Here is a 23382-nt window from a genome sequence, read left to right as displayed (position 1 = left end):
CCGGGTGCATGCATGTCGCACCATCAAATCTGGAGCAGCGCGTTCGTGAGCGCTGGCGCGCCACATGGGCTGGTGCACCTGTGTGGAGCAAAAACAGTCTTCTGTGGAGATCCTAGCGTGGGTCCTGGGAAGGAAAAGGCCACGTGTGCGCCGTGCCATGCCCGATGGATTAAGCCCTGCCTTAGCACCTCTCCTCAACCCCGTGGCAGTGGCTCAGGTACCAGGGCAGCCCAAGCCACAGTGGTGCTCGCATGCTTTGTGTGAACCACATCACAGTTTTTTATGCCTTGATCTCCACCATGTTTTGGAGAGGTGAACCATTGTACATCCAGCTTCACAGGCAGGCTACTTCAGTAACTCAAGGAATTGACTGAAATTAGGTATTTTTGTACAGTGGACCCCAAAAGATTTGCCCAAATGACTGTGGAAGGGCTGTTTGAGACATTGTCTTGTCCGAGCCCTGCTCCTGCAGTCTGCTGCTGGCCATCTCAAGAGCACTGAGGCTATAGGAAACCTTAGGCCCGGGGCTTAAACAAAATGCAGGCTCTTTAATTGTAGCCTGAGGGGCTGCAGTGGAGCCAGGACTTGAATGCAAGTGTTTCACGTCCCGGAGATCCTGGCCACCATAGCATATTTTTTTTTCTGTATGTGTCCTTTAAACTATTGGATATCTGTAATGTATTAAATTATTCATAGTATTCAGTTATATTCAGTTTCCTTTAAAGGTTGAGGAAGTCATGAAGATAATCCTCTTTCTGCCGTATGTTTCCTGTGCCCTCTGGTTCCCCGATCTATTTCTCTCCCCTTTCCCTGTTCTTCTGTGTCTCCTGTTTTCCATCTGCATTTTCCCTCAGCAGCACCCATTTCCTGTGGGTTTCATCGCCACCCCCACCCCGACTCCATCTGTTGCAGAGATCAGCGATGAAGTTCACTTGCAATTACACTCGCAGGGAATTTCGCCAACAGCCACCGCGCGTGAAAAAGCGAACGCCCCGCTGCCAGGAGGGGCAGAGAGGAGAGGTCACCCCACCGCCCAGCAGCAGCCACGGGCAGGTAAAGCTGCAGCTTCCCAGCTCCTGGAGCCGCTGCCCTTCCTCGCAGAGCTGCAGCACAGAGCTGGCACCCCGTGGGTCCGCGTGTGCCACGGGAGGCTCGGAAATGCAGCAGCGGGCTGGGTACAGCTGCAGGCTGCCGGGTGGACACCTCCGGCACAGCAGCCACGCAGCCGGCTGTCACAATGGCCCGGTGTAGTGGGACTAATTAGTGTGATAATTTCTCGCTCTGGTATGTAATCTAATAGATTTGTCAATGTTTGTGTGCGCTCTGCATTATTTTTTATTTTTTTTTCCACGCAGAAATGCTGCCTTATGTAAGTCCAGTTCCAGGATCGGAGCAACAAATTACAAAAGCAATTTGAGGTAGGAGACTAGGTGAGCTGTATGTGCCAGCAACGTTCACGGGTACTTTATATAGCATATTTAATACTGTGTAAACTCAATTTATTTTCTAGTTTTAATGATGCTTTAATGGACTCAGTGGATTGATGTACACAGAGCACTGTGCAATGGTATAAAACGCTAGAGCTGCCTCCTCAAATTCTGCTATGTCATTTCTATGTAGACCAGAGTAATAAGTTGAACAACCTAATTAGAAATTAATTGCAATTTTTAAAAGTGAATTTCTCAGGTAAGAAGAAAAAGGTTCTCTGCTGGTAGCGGGTACTTAAGCTTAGCATTTATCTACCTGCTGCATATAGAGAGAAAATAGCTTATGGCTGATTTTGTGTAGCAGGTCCAATTTTATTTCAGTTTTGTTTGTAGCAGAGAACCTGCCACCCTGAGAAAGGGCCTCATCTCCAGTCCCAACTTTAAATCACACAGCCGGTGCCGCAGGGATGAAACTAAGGAGCAAATCGATATTTAGCCACTCAGATGTGCGTGGAAGGCCCGTCCAGCCCTCAGCAAGGAAGAACTTCCGTGCTGCGTTCAAAATTTCAAGGTGTTGAATGAGAAGTCCTTCTTCACGGTACCCTGACAGCAAATATTGATCCAACAACCCAGAGTGCAGAGAATTTGCAGGAACTGGGGCGCCTGCTAATCCAGCTAACCGCACCTCACCTGGATGGTAGTAGCTGTTAGGAGAAAATACAGGTCTGTTGACAGCATTAAATGGAAGCCACTGCCTCTGACACAAACGTATTATAGGGGAACAGAGCCAGGGATGCCTCCCAACACCTCAGTTTCAGTAGGACGTGCATAGATTAGAGCACTACATTTAATCTCCAGATGTTCTGAGTCCCAAAGAGAAGGGAATGTGTCAAATGCATTCAGAATATTATGTTGTAATATAGCAGTGTCAATGCTGAAGGCAATGCAGACATATCCGAATTAGCGTTTAAGTGACTCGGATATAGATAGCAAGGCAGCTCTAGCAGCGTGGTGCTTTAACATGAGCCATCAGAGCCCCTAGAGAAGCCATTCAGTTTTGCAGTTAGCGGATACAGAGCTCTGCTCTTGGAATTACATGGCTCCCAACTCGAGGCTGGATGTCATCTTAAAGCTGATTTAGGTGACCTACAGCTGAGTCTTTAACTGGACTGTAACCAAGCACTGAAAGGCAACAAGACAGGAGAGTCCAAAAATGTATGTGGGCACACTCACACAAAACTGAGGGATGCTGGAGGTCAGTGTGAGATCTAGTCAAAGGCTTTAGGCTAAGAGAAGGGGTAGAAAGCTGGTGAGCCTCACAGTCTCTCTTTCACTCTCTCTCTATATGAAACAGATAACAGCTGCTTCCATTTTATGAGGATTTCTGGTGGAACACTGCCCGTCAGCCTACAGTATCTTCTGGACTCCTATGAGGAAAACTTCTGGAATGCAGTCTCTCCTTGGAGATGCAGAATGTGGGAAGGCAGCCTGGGCAGCGGCAGTAGACAATCCCCTTTCTAGCCCGTGTTCTTGAAATACAGGAACTGATGGCCCTCAGCACTCATTATGAGATAGATCTTGCTTTTTTTTTCTGTTTCATTTTCTAAAATACCATAATACGAGAGGAAGCATAGAAAATGTATTTGCTCCAAGGTAACAGAAATGTGCTAATTAGAAATCCCAGTCACTACCTACAGGACAGTTCTGTTTTTCAGGGACTGAAAATAATACAAGACGTGGCGTGAAATCCAGGAAGTGGCAGAATGCATTCCAATTTCTCCAGTTTCTGCGAAGACTTATTTTTCTTTCCTTTGAAGAGATCTGAGCGAAAGAGAAAGTCTTCAAGAGTCATCTGCAGTCCCACTGGTGGGCCAGAGCACTTCATCCGTGGGAAGCCCGGCACAGGCACCAAGTGCACTGCTGCACTGTGCCAGCTGTGAGCCAGTTACATTGCATGCAGGGTGTCTATAGACACCAAGCTGAACTTTCCTCTCCCATGGAGATTCTTTGGTTTGATGAACATAACTGACAAAGTACTGGCAAATACGCAGTGGTTGGAATTTTGTCATTTTCAGTGGGAAAACATACATAAAAAATGCTTTTTCAGCAATCAGACTACACCATTGTTATGGGTCTATTCCAGTTTGCCTACAGCTGACCCCACACAACACGGAGTAAAGAAAGGATACGAAAATAACGAGCTTGACAAAATGCATCCCAGCAAGTGGTGCTCAAGCCACTGCTTACACTTCCCTGGGTGTGGGACGGTCAAGAAAGAACTTGGAAATTGTCCATTCTGATGGGAAGAGATGGCCAGAGAAAAGACATGCTTTTCCAGGTCTGAAGACAGCCAGCTTGGGTTGCTTTCTACATGGGAGTTTTTCATTCCAACATTTTTATTTTTATTTTTTAAACTAGCAAACAAAAACACAATAATAGCTAACTCCTATTAAAAAATTACCGGGGGAGTCAAAGCAGTGCTTATAATAAAATTATTGCTACAACCTTAATTAGGGCATGCTGCCAAATACGTTTGTGATGGAAAACAAATCAATATAATGATGCTTTCCCATTACCTTTTGTTTAGGGAATGAAATGTCACCAAATATTTTGCACACGTTGTATTGGAGACCAGGCCGTACAGGCCTGATTTAAAACAGAACATTAAGGGGTTTTGTTTAAAATTGGTGCGGGCAGGCAGACAACTGCTGGAACCAAAGGTTGGAAATGATTTTGTTTCCTAATGACAGGAAAGGATGTGGCACTAATACTTACTGACTGTAAAAGTTTCAAATATAGTACAGAACCTAGACTAAACACGGTATATCTGCTTCCCTTTTTCACCCACATAGGTGGCGTTTCACCTAATCTGAACCTGCTCTGGCAATTCAAGCCATGTCTCCTAGCCCCGTGTTGTAAGGTCCTGCAGGTTCAAGCCGGTTTCTGCCCAGATGCTGGCGGTGGCAGAAGCCCACTGCTGCTGGAGCCCCCAGACCTGCAGCAGGCTGCCTTTCACTGGGTCACATCCCCAGCATCTTATTCATTTTTTCCCTTATCTGCCATCAGGCATAGCTTTCACAGGAGTTTATCCGTGCAAGAGCTGACTAAACACTGAGCAAACAGTTCAGAATTTGGCTGTCTTTTATAAATAATGATTCAAAGGTTTGATTTAGCTACAGACGAACCCGAGCCACAAAAACTGCAGCTGGTTCCTAGCGGCATCAACTCACGCGGCAGAGACTTCTTTCCCCGACACGTTTTATTTCAGCCAGAGCTTGGCCCGAAAGTCTGTGCTTAAAGACAAATTGTGAACCAGAAGCAGACATCAGCACTCGGGGCGCAGCGCGTACCAAGATAGCCCGCAGCCGCATGCCAGCTTGCCACTGACCTTTTATCTGCATAAATAGTTGTGACCTTTGGGCCGCTCAAATTAGTGCTAGCTGCTCAAGCAGTCAAGTATCACAACCCCATCCTGCGCAGGCTGTGTCCCCGTTCCTCTGACCGTTCGCCCTGATGCCTTTGCTGGCCTCCGTGGGCATCCTTGGCTCCAAAGGGCCACCAAAACAGCCTGCTGGAGACAGAAAGAGCTGCCGAAAAACCTGCTGGAGCCTCCGTCTGCCAGCTGAACAGCACAAAGACCAAGGGAAGGGTCTGGCCATCCGCATCTGGGCTGCCACTTTGCTGTAGGGTGCCGTGAGTGCTCACCTGCACTCTTCTTTGAGTATTAGTTCACTGTGTCCTTTAGGAGAAGTCCTAAATGAGTTTTAAAAACAAAAGAAAGAAATTACTACCAAAAAAGCTACTTTTTCAGTAAGTCTCAAAATGAGTTAGTTTGCGTAAAACCAGTAGTAGTTCACTACACCACTGATCTCTTTTTCAAATGAAATTCACTTTTTATTCAGTGGACTGTAAGCTGCGTAGGCTTTAATGCACGTTATTTATCAGTAGACCAGAACTACCATGCTCTCTCATGTAAATAAGCATTCAGTTCTAGCTCAAAATGCAGCAGTCGTAACCACAGCAGTTTTATTTATCCTTTTTTAATAGGTATTTGCACAGTTTTACAAGCACATTTTTTTCACATTGCTTAGAAGAGACCCTCTGGCTGCTTAGATGACAACATTGACAAGGCCTAGAAAAAAAAAAAAAAAAGAAAAAAAAAAAAAAAGAGTGGGATACTTTTAAAGATATAAGGCATGAAAAACGTACAATTTTCAAGGTTCTTTAAGAAGATGATGGCACAGACACATTTCAGAGGGAGTTTACTATGTCTAAAGTTTGCTCCAAAGCTCTTTTCTTTCGGTTTCCTTTGACAGGAGCTTTCTTCTCCTCAGCTGTTTCACCCATGGGATAGCAGATTCCAAGAGCGTTTTTCCACCTGATGTACATTGTGTGCGTGATGCTTTAAAAAATTCAGTTGACTCCCCCTATACATTCTGGAGGCTTTTTCAGTGGTATCAAGGCAAAGTGTCAGGCAAGTAATGAGAAGGTGCTGATTGCTTTTACCCGTGCCAGCTTTGGGCAGGAATAGGAGACTCAGTGGGTTGGGAGGGCAACGTGTTTCGCTTGTCTGATGCCCCAGACTAGCCCAAAGCTGCTGAAGCTCAGATGTACAATTGCTTGCAAACATTGACATCCAGCCGTGGGTTTTATATCCTTCTTTTGTGTTATCTCTTTGAGCAATTCCAACATCTGAAACTTTTAAGAGCTATTTTTTTGCTTTCATTCATTTTTCACTTGTGCTATCCCGGCCTTGCCTGTCCATGGCTGTCCTGGCAGCAAGGCTAGCCCGAGCCACTCGCAGGTAAATAAGGAGTCATCCCGCGTGTTTGCGAAGCATGTTTAACTTGTGTCTTTCATCTGTGATTAATATTAAATCTATTGAGCTACATAAATAAGTAATTCACTTACGGACCTGTCAAACCAATAGTAATTTCTTCCCCTCGGAGCATACAGCTCTGAGCTATCCGTTCTAATTGTTTAATTTCCTTTTGTGTACCTGGAGATAAAAACAGCCTGCGAGGCCGCTTCCACTTGGAGAGGAGGGAGGGCAGCTCAGTTGCCCTCCTCTGCCTCCACCCCGCTGCATACAAGGCCCACAAATGTCCTTAAAAGCCTCGGGTGGGCAGAAAAGAGCCACCCCGCACACCGCTTCTGGCATGGAGGTTTGTGCATGGGAAGTGGACTCCTGCTCGCCCTTCTGGCTAGGATCACAGCTCTGCAAAATCATCTCCACCAAGAGACTATGGATCTGTTTCTGGTCTCATGCAAATGAAATTAGTGGGATTATGTAAGCATGAAGTCAGGGGCAAATGAGAGGAAACTTGTTTGCTCTTCTGCGTTGACAGGGAGTCGTGCTCCTTAACCACTAACAAGGCAATGCGCTCATAAGAGATGGAGAGCGTGTCGTCAGGCTCCTGGCCTCCCGGGGAACATCCACAGCACCCAGCTCCTGTAGGCATATGGATAGCTTACAGACTGCTCATAGGAATGTGGCCAAAGGATGGCTGGAAAGAAAATAACCCCCACAGGCTGGCAAGTCCCTCAGAGCTAAGGAAAAGGGAGCACTAAACACAGGGGGTCGAAGAGGAAATCCCCTCCTCCCCACCTTGTGCAGGTGGCTACAGCAAAGCTGTAGGGAAGGTTCTCCCTGTAGCCAGGCATCCTTTCCTAAATGCAGTCATGTAGGACCTCTCTTTGGAAGCAACGATTGGAGAGCTTTCCCTCAAACCCCACCCCAGCACCACTGCAGGCTGTGTGCTGTAGGTGGAGGTGGTGGTACTGGGCTGCAGCTCTTCATCTGTGGGAATTTTCCTCCCCCACCATTTGCTGCATATGTAAAGCCCTGCATAAGCCATTGTAGTCTCTGGGATCTGGGGGTGGCGAGAGGAATGGCAGAAATCTTGTAGCAGAGTATATTTAGCTTCCTTCTCCTCCAGGATGCTCCTTCACACCTCGCAGCTCAGCGCATCCAGCCCTGTACCGAGCAGGGGAAATGCAGCAAAACCAGCAGAGCTTTCCACGGCAATGAAGGGGCTTTCAGCAAAGCAGCCTCGACACTGCAAACATAACAGGGACACCCCGCTTATTTAACAAAGGACGTTTTAGCACAATCCATGTGAGGGATGCTAAGTTAGTTCCTAATACTATTTAGCTATGCTGAAAGGCAAGGAAAATGTTACAGCTGTGCAGAAATCAAAAATGGGATCAAGATTACTGGCAACGGGAAGAAATGACATTTGCTAAGCTGCCTTTTGTCCGTGAGGTTTGTTCTTTACTGTTTTTCACTTAACAAGACTGCAGAAGACGTTACTTGTCCTTAAAGAGCACTACTGCATGCAGAGAGGAACCAGACCGTGGTTATCTGCTGAAACCAAAAGCTGACATTTTGAAGTGGACGTTATTCGCTGCAACTGCTCGGACTGAGGCCATTTCACATGGAAACAATTAAGAGGCAGAATGCATATCATAACAAAGGAATGAGTAGAAAGATCAGGAAATAGGAGCAGATTGGATAATTCTCTAAAAATGGATACAGTATTTACTGCTAGTGATTATAACAAACCTAAGCCTCGTCTTACCACAGGAGAGCAGACATGACTGAGCTGTAGATTCTCCTGCGCAACCTCAGAGGAAAAAGGTCAGGTTAATGATTAATTTAAAATTTAGGTCCAGGATGGAAGAAAGTACATCTCATCTCATATGTGTGCAGGATGGAAGGAGGCTGAAAACAATATATTAAAAAGGTGGTCACAGCTGGAAACTACAGAGAAATGAAAAGCAAATGGGAAATCAAAACAATGTAGTGCGTGTGCATTTTTGTAAAAGCGAGGGGGAAATGTAAATGTGCATCAAAGGGCATTCACAGAGATTTGCACATTTGTCTTGATAGCAGTCTAAATGCAACTGGAAGGAAAAAAAAAAAAGGATAAAGAACAAAATCCAGTTTGAAAGAGGTGTGTAGTTGTACATGCAGGAGATAAGGAGGGGAGGGCTTTTCTTACACTATCAGAGAACGCGTGAGGTAATTACTGGAAGGCACATATTGCAATAAGGAATTATGAAACACCATTTAATACTTCTTTCTGGTTGAGTAATTAAACAAACAGTGTATCAGCACTAAACTGTGCGAGATAGATGAGGCACCGCCAGCCATATACAGCCGGAAGCCAGGATGTCCACATCCCTCAGGCCTGAAACAGTCATCTGCATGTATGAGAAAGTTTGGAAATCGCTTTTAGTAGCTATCAACACCGGGTCTCTGAGTGGCATAACTGCCATGCCTGTGTGCTGTGCACACACTCGCACACGGAAGTTCAGTGTACCGCCCCAAATGAGCGATTTAAGTGAAACTCATCCCATTAGGTGACAGCAAACTGCCCTCCAACTCCTCCCTCCTGACCACTGTCTGGGAGACTAATTTCTAGTGCCACTGAAATCAATTTGAGTTTTATGACTGACCTCACTGGAGCCAGGACTTGGCTTAATGTCTTGATGCAAGCAGCTAATGGTTGTGCTGACAACAGCTGGGAACAGGCGCAAGTCAGAGCAGAAACATTTAATGCCTTAGGACAGGGTGAATTTGTACTATCAGCTTACCTGGCAAAGGGGATATCAGGTGTTGAGGCATTCACTCCTGCTCCAACGTCCTGCTTTCCTCCTTAAATACGGAATCGCAGGATGGCTGAAGGACCTCTGGAGGTCACCTGGCCCAACCCTTGCTCAAGCAGGCCACCCAGAGCAGGTTGCCCAGGACCATGTCCAGGAGGCTTCTCCAAGGGGGGAGTCTCCACAGCCTCTCTGGGCAGCCTAAAATAAAGAGCAGTCAGGCATTGGAAGAGGTTCCCCAGGGAGGTGGTGGGGTCACCATCCCTGGGGGTGTTCAAGGCAAGGTTGGATGTGGTGCTTAGGGACATGGTTTAGTGGGTGACATTGGCGGTAGGGGGATGGTTGGACCAGGTGGTCTTGGAGGGATTTACAACCCTAGTGACTGTATGGTTCCTTAGTGGAAGGCATGGAGGCCAAGAGCCGTGCACACTCCAACCCAAATTGGCCAGTACACAGCCGTGGGAGGAAATGTTAAGGGCATGTCTGAGCCTCTGTGGGGGCACAGCAGACCCAGCGCGTTGCCCGTTCTGTAGGCCCGCACCGTCCCCATCCTCAGCTGCCCACAGAGGCTTCTCCAGGCATCAGGCTGCAATCATCCAAGACAACTGCTGAGGTTTCCAGCTGGAAACTTGCACAGTTTCCAGTCCTTTCCTGTTTTTCGGAGCTGCTTTTGCCTAAAGAGTAGTCCATCCGCAGAAATCAGCATCTGCAGAGAGTCATCTTGGGTGCCATTCTAGAAAGAGCTACGTTTGACATAGTTTCTACAGAAGATCCCTTTAAATAGTAAAGCTTTCGCACATTTGTATTCAGAGCTGTTACGATTTTATTTTTAAAGGGAATGTAGGTGTTCGTAAGCCGTGGGCGGGAGACTGACAGCACTAGACCAGAGCTCGCCATTTGCAGAATAACTGCTGCACTGACTACTACACTGCAAACCTCTGGGAGCAAAACGCCAAGGCTCCAGGGGTGTGACAGGCCTGCCCGTCCCTGTGCCTCTTTTTTCTCCTCGTCCTCCCCAAGGGGATCAGCTGCTAAGATGGCCCACGTGTGTGCATGTCCAAACACTGGTGGGAGCAGACACGAGGTTACTGAGCCTTCCAGGCAGAAATTACTTTTCAGCTTTAGCAACGCGTTTGGATTTTGCACTCTGGTGCCACAGAAGTAGCTTTCGGCGTGACATCACACACACTTAACCACATGCCCGGGTCTATTTTTTCTTCATTTGCCAAATGTTTGTTCTTAAAAATAAACAGCTCGGACTCCGAGGCCTGTCCCCATCATTGGGAATATCAAAGGCTCTTACCAGCTACCCCAGGACTGGGAGCTGCCCAAAAGCACGCGTGCTGGTCTCTTAGAGAAATCCCCCCCAGGTAGGCTGTTTTCCATAGCCGAGGTAGCTCCTGCCTCTCAGCATCATTTAACAGGGACTCTGCAGGCCATCACGCTGGGCTGCTGACCCTTTCTCCCATTCCACCCCACTCAGAAACACCTTGTGAAAAATCCTCCATGACAGAACCCTTCTGAACGCCTAAAAAACTCTCTTTATTTCTTACCTGTTCCTTGAGCCACCTGTTCCACACACGATAAAGTCAGTGGTGGTGCCAATACAGCGTAGAGACTTCCCTTTTCTTTAAGTACGCCAGGTATATTACTAAATTAAGTGATTTCGCACATTTTCCTCCCGGACTATAGACATGCAATTTCCTTCAAGCTATTTCTCTGACTCTTCCAGTCCTCATATGCTAATGTGCTTTGGCTTTTGGCTCAAATTATTAGGAAGAATTCTTTTTTAGCCTATATTTTATTTCTTTGCTTTCTCTGAATAATTTAGGGGCTGTTCATCATTTTCTCTCACTGGCTGTAATCTTGTACAGAGAACTCTGAGCGAACTGTGAGCCCAAACACCAGATTCGGGATGCTCTGAAGGCTGCCCTGCAGAGAAGCTGTGTGCAAAATAACAACAGAGCCTCTTGCTGTGAGATCAGCTAAGGCTTCTTGTTCATTCTCCAGGTTTTATGGTAGGATCTTTTGTGATGAGCTGCAGCCCTGCCTTCCCTCTGTTCATTTTTTGAAGCACTTTTGCCATAATCAGTCCTCTGAAGCACCATTCTTTCCTCTGAATTGGCTGAGAATCTGGGTTAGAGTGACTGAACGATGTGACAACAAAGGAGTGATTGTCATCAGGTCCCAAGGATTGGATACGCTGTTGGTTACAAAACGCACTCGGACAGCCCAAGTTGTGTGCCAGATTAATATTTGATGTCATTGGACTTGACTGGCTGTAACTGAAAGAGCTGGAGCCGCTGGTGGGAAAGTGGCCAGCTCCCTTTCACCGAGGAGCGGGGGGCTCACAGAAGCTGACAGCCCGATCTTCCATCCACCCATACGCACTGACCGGTGTGAGCTGTGGCAGTGCAAGTTTCACCACAGTTCCCCACTGACAGGTCAAATTGTCTCTGCACCCCTATGTATGGTGCGTACTTTGTATTGTCAGCAACTACTTTGCATCCAAGAGTTTGGAGGACATCAGTGCATGGCTTGTATTGACAGTAGCTGCTCTCTCCCTCTTCCTCCTCCCTCCCCACTGCTCCTGGTCCCCGTGGTGGCAGCGATAACCCAGTTCCTCTAGGTGAGGTAACACCACCCATACCTGTCCTCATTCAGTAGTATCGAGCGCGTCTGCTCAGTGGCAGGTGCTGAGCTTTGCCGTCAGGGACAGAGACCCACTTGTTGGGTGAGGGGAGGCTTGAAGGGGGAATCTGAAGGCTGCTTGTGTGGGATGACCCCAAACCTTCCAGGCTTCCAGGAGAGGCCCCCAGGCCAGGATCCACGCCACGCATGCCAACACCAGGAGGAGCCCAGCTTGATGCTGCACAGCGCTCTTCTGGTCACTGTGCAGCGCCAGGGAAATGCAGGCGGTCACACTGGAGGGTAGAGTTTGTCCCAAATGACATTCATGTGTTTGCTATCGTTATTTGTTAAGTCATTAAATAACACCTAGGGTACAGTTGTTTAATCTGGCCCTATCTGCATACACAAGGCACCTCTACATAGTCCATGCAGGCATGTAGTCACCCGATATGCTCAGAAATCCTACGTTCCTTCAGATATGTCTTAGAGTTAAATAAAGAGAAGGGAGTTTTAGGCTGCATTATCAAAACTGTCTTAAATGATCCCATTTTGTTTGTCATCTTTTAACTAAATACTGGTAGGCTAATGAGGATCACATGCCAGTGGCACTTCCTTTAAAGCGGGAAAAATAAAAAAAAAAAGGAAGTTGGTGTTGTGGCACACAGATATTCAAAAAATAAATGAAATAAAACTTGGCATTGTAAATGGAAATCAATGGACTGCAAAATTGTATTTGTTCTAGCTGGATAGAGTACTTGCCGAGTTCCAAGCTGTTTGTCCCTAGCTGAGGGGAGGCCGGGTCTGCTCTGCTTGTGCTGCAATTGCACGGCTATTGTGAAATAAGACTTGGATCTTTCCATCTTCAATGCACTTTATGCATCCAAAAGCTATTAATCTCACAATATCCCATGAGACACAAATATTAGCCCTCTTTTACAGAGACAGTGAAAGGAGAGTGGATATTTTGTTGAAATTTTGGGCTCTCAATCTCTTATTCTCTGAAAATTTGACTACGTCTGCCTTAAAATTCTTTCAGTATCTATGAACTGCAGACAGCATAGTACCTGAATAATAATGCTTAACAATAAAGCATTGCAGTGGATGAAGATAGCAGGTATACAGGTGCCCTTGTAATTCCAAGTGACTTCCAGCTGGCTGTGAATTTTAGCTCATGATGCCTGAAAACATTGCTGAGGACCATGTTGTTTCTCATCTGCACTACACTCAGCTTGGCTTCTTTAGTTAAAGTCTGATTCTTGATCTTTTTATAAATCTTAAGAAAACCGTATATGACATGGAACACTGCTAAACTTAAATAGTAGCGTATCACCACAAAGAATTAATTAAAAATATTCCTGTTATGAACAGCCCATTACCACCACGTCTACAATATCTGTTTTTTATCTTCTTCCCTATTCTGCAATGTTGATAATGATGACTATTCATATTATGCACATAAACAATGTTTCTTGTACATTCTCATTGACCTACAGTGCATATAATTACCATAAAAAGCTAACTTGTTAAAAGGATTTTTATCACACAGAGTTGCATTGGTCTAAAACCTTCTAATACTCTTTTCCCACAAATTTCACGGGCACAGTCCTGAGAAATGAAGCTTTGTACTTTCCAAAGACTGTGTTTTTTAAATGTATCACCCTGAGGATGGAAAGCCAGTCAAACATATCTTGAAAGGCTGAAGAAGATTGTTTTCAGGCTGGAGAAGGGACAACTGGACAGGAAGACTGGCAACTAGAGCAAGACCTTCCAGCTCTGACAACAGGATGAAAGCAAAAAAGAGAGACAAGTAAAGCACATCTCAGTCTTTGAAAATTGAACAGGTGATGCTTGATATTAGAACAATGCAGGAAAGGATTAGTAGAGCAAAATACTTTGCTGGCCACAAACTCGGATGTTGAGCCTTTCCGCCCTGTGGCCTTCCAGCAGGCTGTGGCTCCGTCTGCAGGAGGTGCCTGTTCAGCCACCACCAGGACCGTCCTACCAGAGTCCTGTCCTCTAAGACAGTTCTCCAGAAATTTTAACTGTATGGAGTATGCTATGCAAAGCAGTTATCAAAAAATAGATACCAGCTCTGTCCTTGATATTAAATAGGATCATTTGGATTACTGCAATCAAATATGAAAAAATAGCATTCATTACGAATGTGCATTTACATCCCCTCAATTGTAGAATTTATCAGAAGAACATCTCATTTAAAATTAGCATCCTTTAAGACTTAAAAAAATAAATTGATTGGAGAATAATAGCCTATCCAATTCTTTGCTGCTTTGAACTCCTGCATATATTTATTACAGAAGTCTATAATATAAGAACTTTTTCCTCAGAAATACGTAGAATATTATTCTTTTCCACCCGTATCAGTTACACTGCCCAGATCAGTTTGGGGCTGGAGTTATTTGGGGATGGTCCCATTCATGTGAGAACGGTGATGGAGCCAAGGAATTCTTTAAATCAGTGCTCTTGATTAACAAAGAATGCACAGAGCCCTTTTTCCTTGAACAATTAAAACAAAGGGCAATAAAAGTGGGAGTTCTGATTGCCTTTTGAAGTCTTTTGCTTTAAAGCATTGAGCACAAAAATCCTCCTCTCAGCTTTTATTTGGAGTCACACTGCTGGGGGCCCCTCCAGCTAGGTCCAAGCCTTCCTGTCTACCTGTCCTGTTTCTGTTCCACTTCTATCCCACCACAAGAAAATTGCCGCGTTCAGGTTTATCTCTACCTTAATTGGTACCCTAGCCGCTAGCCAAACAACCCTGCTGCTTGATTCAGATTCCTGAAGAACCTTGGGGGAGCCTGTGTAGTGCTAATTGTTTCAGTTATCTGTAAACAAAAGAAAGGTTAATTATTCTCTTCTCATCAAAGGCCAGCATCCATCAGGAACACCAGCCCCAGCCCACAGGATATGCCAAATACTTTCAGAACCCCCTTGAACTCAATCATCATCATTTCAATTGCTGCTCCACCACTACTGCTGCTCCCCAAGGTGGTTGCCTGCAAGCTGGGGCTGGGGTATGGGTTCACCCAGCACCAGGGGCTGCCGCACAGCTTGTACACCCTGCTGTCGTGTCCAGACGCTGCTTTTCAGACTGAGGGCTGTTAGGCCATGAGGACCTATCTAGGGCTTGACTTTGCTGCTTATGCTGTTATCTCTGCTATGAACTAATGTCATCTGTGATGGCTTTTCCTCTGTCTACAGCTTCCTGATGTGCATAGTTAGACATAAGATTGGAAATGCTGTTAAACATGAACATAGCTAAGACTCCTCAGTCCTGGGCCACATTATGCCTGCCATGAACTTGTCCATGCCTGAACACTGCCACCCTTGCACTGTGCTGTCCAGACTGGGAGGCACAAAGCTTTCTATTGCCCCATGAACTAACATGGAATTTATTTTCTTCGTTAGAGGCCATGTAGAGGGAAACAATCGTTTTTATGGTTAAAAAAAATGAAAAGTTATCTACAAAATATGGACAAGCACTGTCAGTCAGCATAAAATGTCCATAGAGTACATGCTGAAGCACAGGCAGATCATTTCTTAGGTATCATAATCCTTCTTTTTGTCCTTTTTGGCTCAACGGTTTCTTACTCAGTTCCACGTCTGTTGGCAAACAAATTTTCCTTCTATTTCAGAGGAAATGTGCTGAATCACAGACTACAGGCCGGTCACTCCAAGGACGCCAACTGATATTTGTATGGCAGGCTAAAACAAGTGACCTTTGGCCCTAATACAAGCAAAAGCCAACCATATGTACACTATACATACACATACAGAGCGTGGAAAAAAAAAAAAAAAAAGTAAAAGTAAAAGCCTAAGCCACACCACTGTAAAGATTATAAGTAACCAAGCAGAACAAAGGTCTAGCCCTAAATGCTAAAGATCAGTGTAACTTTTTATTATTGCTGATAACACACCGTGCCCCATTGTTAGGCTGAGAACTTTTTACAGCCCAACAAAAGCTAACAACCCTCTTTTATGTGGCACATCTCAAAAAAAAAAGTGAGAAAGTGCTCTACAAATATCATTACCTCCATTCTCAGGAAGGAAAGCTGAGCAGCAGAGGTAACTTAACTTGCTTAAGGTGCTTTGCTTACATACTGCCCGTGTTCCAGCCCAGAAATCAGAAACAATGATGGAAAGGCCAGCCTTGCTTTATGGGCGCCCTGTTTATAGCAGAAACATTTCCTGAGCACTGCAGACACTAATTCAGCCCCACCGGCTGTGCTAAAGGTGCCTGCGGCAGCCAGGGCCTGGGAGCACGGCGCGTGGAGGAGCCGGCGCATCGCCAGCTGGGTGTGAAATTACAGCACCGCCGCTGCTTCCAGGAGGGGACATGAGCCACACCGGTGGGCAGGGAGGCTGAGGAAGGCCAGGTTGGGAAGGCAGCAGGGAGAGGGTGTTTGCTGAGTGCACGGCTGTTCGGCAACGCTGGCTGCTGCACCCATCCTGTGCTCATGGGCCTGCAATGCAGGGCAGGAGGCAGCATGGCACCGGCCAGCCTGTGGGGTGGGTGGGGGCACCAAAAGGAGGTGGACCCAGCAGGACAGCTCTGTGCCCACTGCCCTGCTCCCAGTTGCTCTGGGAAGTGGGCACATGACGCCATGCCCTTTTGGTTTGGTTGAACATGAAGCTCGTGGAGCCATTAAATGAGCACGCTGAGCCGGGGATGGGCTCCTGTTTGTAGTGCCAGCCTGACCCTTTGAGGGACACGGAATCCGTTCAGAAGAAGCCTCATGGTGCAAGGGCTGTGGGTGCTGCCCACTCTGCCTGCTGGACCAGGCCCTGGCATCCCTCACAACCCCAAGGAGTGGCGATGGCGGCTGCTGCCACCAGGCCCTCCGCGGGATCTCTTGCCCTTCTGTTCTACACGTGCAGAGAGGGAACGACCTCTCAGAATAACTCATTAACCCTAATTACTGCCCGTTCTTATCTAGCTCTGCTGGCAAGTCGCACCAATGGCCCTGCAGGAAGACTTTGAGAGCCCAGCAAAGGTTCCTCTGCGTGGCTTCCTGGCCTCGCTGGACACCTGCCAGCACTCAGACCATGGTTTGGCCAAGCACAAGGCTCACCTCTCTGACGAGGCTCCTTGGTCTGCCTCTGCTTTTGCCCCATACGAATCGTGAGCTGTGATTTCCAGGTTTAAATCCCAGCACCGTTTACTGCAGCCAGCTACCCCTCGGCCTGCCTTTTAGGCGGGGAAAGCAAAAGCAGTTCGCCTCCCGACAAGGATGTATGTGGCATGTGCATCTCCATGTTGTCATGGAGATGCCATGGGATACATCGCCAGGTTTTGCTGGTTGGGTTTCTTCTGCATCACACATTTGTACAGAAATGACGTTTTCACTGAAATACAGTATCCAACATTTCCCAGAGCATAAGTGGGACATAGATCTGTGTCAGATCAGATCAGGTCACCTCATTCACGGCAACTTGCATGGGCCTTACTTTTTATTTTCCACTTACACTGCTCCCGATTTCATACCCACATAGCATCACTGAGTTCAGAGAATTAAATGAATCTAAAGTAATGGAGGGGGAAAAGAAGAAGGCCATATGCTTTGAAAGCAAAAATGCAAAAACGTGAGATGGCAGAATATAGCGAAATTTTGCAAATACAGTGGGCCTGGAGTAATCAATCAGGGGCTAGAATTGCCCTTAAGGGCTAGCCTTAGACATCTAAAATCTCCATAATTTTCCACCTGTACCTGATGTTTTTAAGGTGAGTAGTTCTATTTCTTGTGTCCATCTCTCTTTTTTTTTTTTTCCTAGTAATATCCTCATAAATTTAATAACATATTTTCAGAGAAAATATTTTTTTAATCATTTAAAAGGAGAAAGAATTTTCCATTTCTAAATTATACCTTGTCCATAAAAGACAAATCACATGGCCAATGGAGATCACATTCCCAATAGTGTAGTCAAGGCCTGTAATCAAACCAGCCAAGATCCTATGTACCTGATAATTATGTAATCAGAAGCAAACTCCAGAAGCCAGCACCAGCTCACAGCCTTCAGACCATCTTCAATTTGAGCACTGTTATAAAAATATCACCTTTGTCTTCCTACATAACATGCTTACGGGATAAGCTTTTCTTTCTGTCTTTCCACACAGCTAAACCTCTCACCTATCCAAGCTCTGATCTAATTGTGCTCAATATATATATTTTAATTGTGCTTGGTAGTGATCATCAGCTGTTGGCCTCCTTATGAAGTTATTCAGGTTTGAGATTACTCTGGAGGACCTGCTGCGTTTTCATACCACTGCTACTGCAGATCCACTGACTGAGAAAAGCTCCCTTGTGCCTGTTGACATGAATAATCCCCAGCATTTTTAATATAGGCTGCCTTTGCCAGTTGGCTGACACTTGTGCTATGCCGTGAATAAAAGCTATTTGATGACAGTTGAAAAATGGATGTGAGACACTTGCTGCTATATTCCCTCTGCTGTATGGGAGCTATTCCCTATTGTTTATCATGTGAAGGAATGCAAAGATGCTAAAGGCAACTTGAACGCAACCAGGGGTAACATGACAGTGCAAGGCAGAAGAGGGAAGTGAGGCCCAAACCCCATTCCAATAGCCTGCTACTTATTTACATTCCTCAACAGCTTTGGTGCCTATAGGAACTTTAGATCTCTATAAATAATGTGTGTTTTAATGTCTTTACCTAGCCAAAGTGTGCCTTCACATCAATGTAGAAAAGATTCCTCTTTTTCTGTTTGAAAGTTTAGAGTTTTTGTTGTGCCATGTAAGCAACAGGATTAATAACACACGGTCACTTACCAGCAGCTGCTGCTCTTCAGGAGACCCATTTGTGTCTGTGGGGCGTGCACCACTGGAGAACCACAAATCCCTGGGGTGAAGAACATGCACCCCAGGAACATCACACGGGATGGCAGCTCAGGCACCTCTGCACAAGTACCTGCAGGGTGTTACTGCTAGCCAGGGAGACAAAGATAGGGATTGAAGTCAGACTCAACAGAGCGAGGGAGAGAATGTTTGGCTAGTAGAAAATGGAGACGGAGACCCAGGTGTCAGAGGAGCATGAAGACGAAAGCAACATGGAATAATCTAAAAGCAAGACAAAATAAGTAGGAAGGAGGGATGACTGAAAAACAGACAGGAAAAGGAGCAGGAGGAGGGAGATCAAAGATAAAGTTGCTGAGGGCCTTGGAGGGTAAGATGGAGAAGTTTCACTGGAGGCTGAGGGAGATGTGACATGGTTGGGATAGGAGAGATGGGATGGTGCATCACAGCTGTGGGATGTTTAGCAGGAGACTTCTGAGCAAACCGGGGGGAAGAAAGCATGAGGAGGAGAGGGAGATCAGGTGGCTGCAGCGTGAATAGGTGTGGCGTGGGAGGAGTCTTCTGAAGATGGATAGTAAGAGAAAGGTGGATTTTAAAGAAGATTTAACACATCCTAATACCTTAGGAGACAAAGCTTACAGATAACCCATGAAAGCCCTTTCATAAAAATAAAATAAGAAACCACAACAAATTTTAAAGGATTAACAGGAGGAGAGAGCACACCATATACTCAGCAGCCAAAAGTCCTTTAAAAAAAAAAACCAACAGTGAACTGCAAAAGATATCAACAAGAAAATGGCCCTTTTCTACAAGCAGAGCATTCACTTGATTGCAGACCACACTGATCCTTGCCCTGGGTTTTGCATGTATTGATAAGGAATAATAAGCAGACTTTCAAGTCACTTTGAGTTTTCTCTCCTGCTCAGGTCATTACCAAAGCTTTTTCTGAAAGCCTCCCCCTTATCATCAGCTCAGAGCTGGAGCTGGCACAGCACACCTGCCCTAATGACTCACTGCTAACAACCCTGCACCTTCGATATAAAGTTTCAAGCACCTGAAGTCAGCACAATGTGGGTGAGCTCTGCAGCATCTGCAGGCAGGCTTGGGTTTCGCTGAGCACTCAGCTGCTCCAGGTGCTGAGGCTTCACGCGAGGAGAGGTGGGATCGTGATCCCACCACCTTCGTAGCCAGCTCTGCGACAGCCAGGCCTGTTTTCTCCAGCAAATGGATGAGCCAAGAATCGGCACAAAACCAGCCAAAATGGCATGAGAAACATTGAAAGGAGAAAAGAATTTCTTTCCTCCCAAAAGAGGGGAAAAAAACGGTGTGCACACATAGACCTGGTGATTGCAAGGTGAGATCCAGTGACAGCATGAATCCGCAATCTCCAGATGACATGTCAGGGAAAAACACTTTGGAAAGCTCTGTTCCCAGATCGGCTTTGGGGATGTGTGAGTAACAGCAAGAGGCCATAATAATTATTTTTTTAAATGTCACTTTAAGCACAGTTTTCTCCTGATTATCACTAGAGCACATTCCTGGCACAAAGTGCCTTTGTACAGTATATCTTCATAGTATCTGAAGCTAGCACTCAGCTCCAGGCAAGGATGTTAAAAAACAGTGTATCATTTTGCTCTCGCAAGGGAGAATCTAACAATTTGGCCATCTGCTGCATTCCACACCAATGACAGCTCGTGCTTGTGTTTGGTGATAGAGCTGGGGCTGGCAATGCAGTAGCAGCCCTTCCTCCCTGCCCTCCTCCAGCCTCAGCCGCGGTACCCATCGCCACGGCGCCACAGCTCCTCTCATGCCCTTCCCACCAGAGGAAGGTTTCCCTCTTCACCTGAAGATGGATGAGCTGCTGTGCTCATCCTGCTGCCTGATCATGCCCTGTGGCTGCTCCCTGCCCCTCTTGGCTTGCCCCAGCTTTGTCTTGCTTGGGCCATCGCCACTGCACACTTTGTAGGGCTACAAAGTTGATGAAGGATCTGGAGGGGAAGGCATATGAGGAGCAGCTGAGGGCCCTTGGTTTGCTCAGCCCCGAGCAGTGCAGGCTGAGGGGAGGCCTCATGGCGGCCTGCAGCTCCCTCACGAGGGGAGCGGAGGGGCAGGCGCTGAGCTCTGCTCTCTGGGGACAGCGACAGGACCCGAGGGGACAGCATGGAGCTGGGACAGGGGAGGGTCAGGCTGGGGGTTAGGGAAAGGGTCTGCACCCAGAGGTGGTCGGGCACTGGGACAGGCTGCCCAGGGCAGTGGGCACAGCACTGAGCTGCTGGAGCTCAAGGAGTGTTTGGAAAACACTCTCAGACATCTGGCTTCATTTTTGGGTGAACCTATGTGGATCCAGGAGTTGAACTTGACGACCCTTGTGTGTCCGTTCCAACTCAGGATATTTTATGACTCTGTGAGTCTTTGATTCTGTACCTGAGGTAGGGATGCTGCAGAGGATGAAGCTGAAGCTGTAGGTCCTGGTGAAACGATGCCCATTCCCACATCGTGGCAAGTGGTCACAGTCAGAAGAGAGCTGCTCCTGCCTCCTTTCATGTAGCCTGAGCCTTCTTGGGACAAATCTGGTTCAGAGAAGATTGAGAAAGCAATCATTTGGCCACACTGTTTTTATCCTTCCTGCACACGTGACGAGAGGATCTCACAATGTTACATCTCTACAAAAAACTGCCCCCTGGCATGGAGATACCCACCCTACCTTGCAGTGCAATGGTCAGCTCTGGTGGTGAGGAGCTTGCCAGGAGCTCACCCCAGCTGGGTGAATTTGCACCTTCAACAGAGGGGCTGCTTCTTCACCATGCAGACACATCTGTACAACCTTGCTGTGCAGGTGGCTGAGCCCAGAGAGGCTGCAGAGTCACCCCCCTGGGAGATTTTCCAAAGCTGCTTGGACGTGGTCCTGAGCAACCTTCTGTCGGTGGCCCTGCTTGAGCAGGGGTTGGACCAGGGGACCTCCAGAGGGCCTTTCCCACCTCTGCTGCAGCCCAGAATCTCCCAGAAGAGCCCATGCAAACCAAATCGACGTCCCCAGCCCCTGGGCAGCCAGCTAGCTCCTCCTGAGTGCTCCCTGTGCAGCACGAGCACCACGGCTTGCCCACCACAGCTGTGTGGGGCTGCAGGTCCTCCCTTACCCTTCCCAGCCTGCGTGCCCAGCCCTGCTGCACCACAGTGGAGTGACATGTATCAGGCTCCTTCCTCATTCCTTCCACATCTCCCAAAAAGACAGCTCTCAGCTGCTGCTGGGGGGTGACAAGCCTGACTCACAAGGGCTTGCTTTCTTTGAAGAAAGATGGATGTTTCTGAAGGTCATAATTTTTCTGGCTCTAACGTTCATAGTCCTGTGATAGTCATGTTCAGCATCTGAGTTACTACAGCACACAAATCGTATTCGTGGCATCCTCGGCGGCCGAGTGCCAAGCTGGGAGCAGATAAACACATTGCACACGGTTTTTAAGCCACAGAGATCCAGAGCAGCTCTGTGCTCTCCGACACAGCGATTTGCCTTCTTTTGGCACGAGAAACATGTTTAGCTGGTGTTCAACAGGAACTGAAGACCCAGGCACGAGAAGGCAGACCTTGGGCTTAGCTTCACAGCCACTTTTGCTCTGATAGTTTTGCAGAGATCTACATATTCATGCACGCTAATTAGCATGTGTTTCTTTAAGAGCACTTGCTCTCTTAGCGCTGATCCCTGCCGAGCACAGCAGCATTCGGGATGAATTCACCTCGGTGCAGGGGTCTCCGCGGGGCCAGCTCAGTCCATTTCGGTGAACCGTGCTCGGCAGCAGTGTCTCTCCAGCCTGGGTAGAGCTGTGAGGTCGGGGAAGTGGTCCGGGTTGGTGGAGACAATGCTCTGCTCATCATGGGGAAGAGGACGCGCGTGCTGCCAGGCAACCAGCTCTGCAGCACTTGTACCAATGGCTGCGAGCACCTCTGCAGAGGCAGATCTTCTGCAGGAGCATCCAACCCAGGGCTGCTGGGGGCCCCAGTGCTGCCCAGAGCCTGGGGGACACGCAGCAGCCACGCAAGGAGACAGGGCTGTATCTCCCCCCTTGCCTGCCAGGGAGCAGGGCAGGGAAATGGGTCCTTTTTTTCCTTCCCCCCCAAAAAATTGCCCAGTGTCCACCATACCGATGGGGACTTTGCAGCCCTGGTGTTGGTCAGTGCTGCTCAGGAACAGGTCCTTGCTGCCCCGCATGTGGGGAGGAGCTGCAGCTTTGGCTCGTGGCTCCGATGGGAGGGATGTCCAATGCTCTGGTCTTCATCTGGGTCTTGGATTTCTCTCCCCAAGCCCTGCTGCGATCTGCCACACGCGGCTTGACAACTGAGGATGGAACAGATTTTGCTGGTGACAGATATGCATACGTGTAAACATTCCTGTATACATATGCATGAAAAACTCATTCAGTAGGAATAGGTAAAACTACCTTAGGGTGTGCAAAACAGCAGTGCCATCCACTGCAAGCATTCCCCTCGCTTACTCATTTTGATGAACTGCTTTGATTCCTCCCAGCCTCTCACTCCAGGAATATTCTTGCAGAAACAACGCAGAGGTCTCCCTATTAGGAGCTGCAAGAAGTTCCCTTGCGGTGATAATTAGGCCTCTGCTATTTCGTATCTCCCGGGGAAATGTTTATGTGGTTTCTCATTCAGCTTTTATTTTACAGCTTACGGGTAGATACCTACAGTGTCGAGGAATAAATCCTGCTTTCTCCTTCCTGGGCAGGGCTTGGCCATAGGAACAGTGGGATGGACATAAGTTACTCAGAGACACGCAGATGACATGCACTCTCGACACTTCGTGCCGCTCAGACCCTAGAAATACCAATGCGAGGTGAGAGCAGGTGAAGAGAAAGGCAAGACCAGATAATTTATTGCAGCTCCCC

General features: G+C 47.2%; 2 long non-coding RNA genes across 2 annotated transcripts in view; one reads left to right on the top strand and one right to left on the bottom strand.

The window, feature by feature from the left end:
- The first annotated feature begins 916 nt into the window (after positions 1-916).
- Positions 917-3406, top strand: LOC106017069 (uncharacterized). The gene is made up of 3 exons (XR_005264408.2): positions 917-1053; positions 1356-1418; positions 2782-3406. It is a non-coding gene; the product is annotated as an uncharacterized lncRNA (long non-coding RNA).
- A 4-nt stretch (positions 3407-3410) lies between these two features.
- The window catches only part of LOC101798653 (uncharacterized), a 33588-nt gene continuing 13616 nt past the window's right edge, over positions 3411-23382 (bottom strand). The window contains exons 3-7 of the long non-coding RNA XR_011808181.1: positions 21195-22820; positions 20915-21060; positions 18467-18621; positions 9027-13439; positions 3411-5180 (exon numbers count right to left, since the gene is read on the bottom strand). This is a non-coding gene — a long non-coding RNA (uncharacterized lncRNA). The remainder of the gene's footprint in view (positions 5181-9026; positions 13440-18466; positions 18622-20914; positions 21061-21194; positions 22821-23382) is intronic.

This window comes from Anas platyrhynchos, chromosome 3 (genome assembly GCF_047663525.1).
Source record: "Anas platyrhynchos isolate ZD024472 breed Pekin duck chromosome 3, IASCAAS_PekinDuck_T2T, whole genome shotgun sequence".
NCBI lineage: Eukaryota > Metazoa > Chordata > Aves > Anseriformes > Anatidae > Anas > Anas platyrhynchos.
The sequence above is the reverse complement of the archived record's forward strand: the minus strand, read 5'-3'. Positions and strand labels throughout refer to the sequence as shown.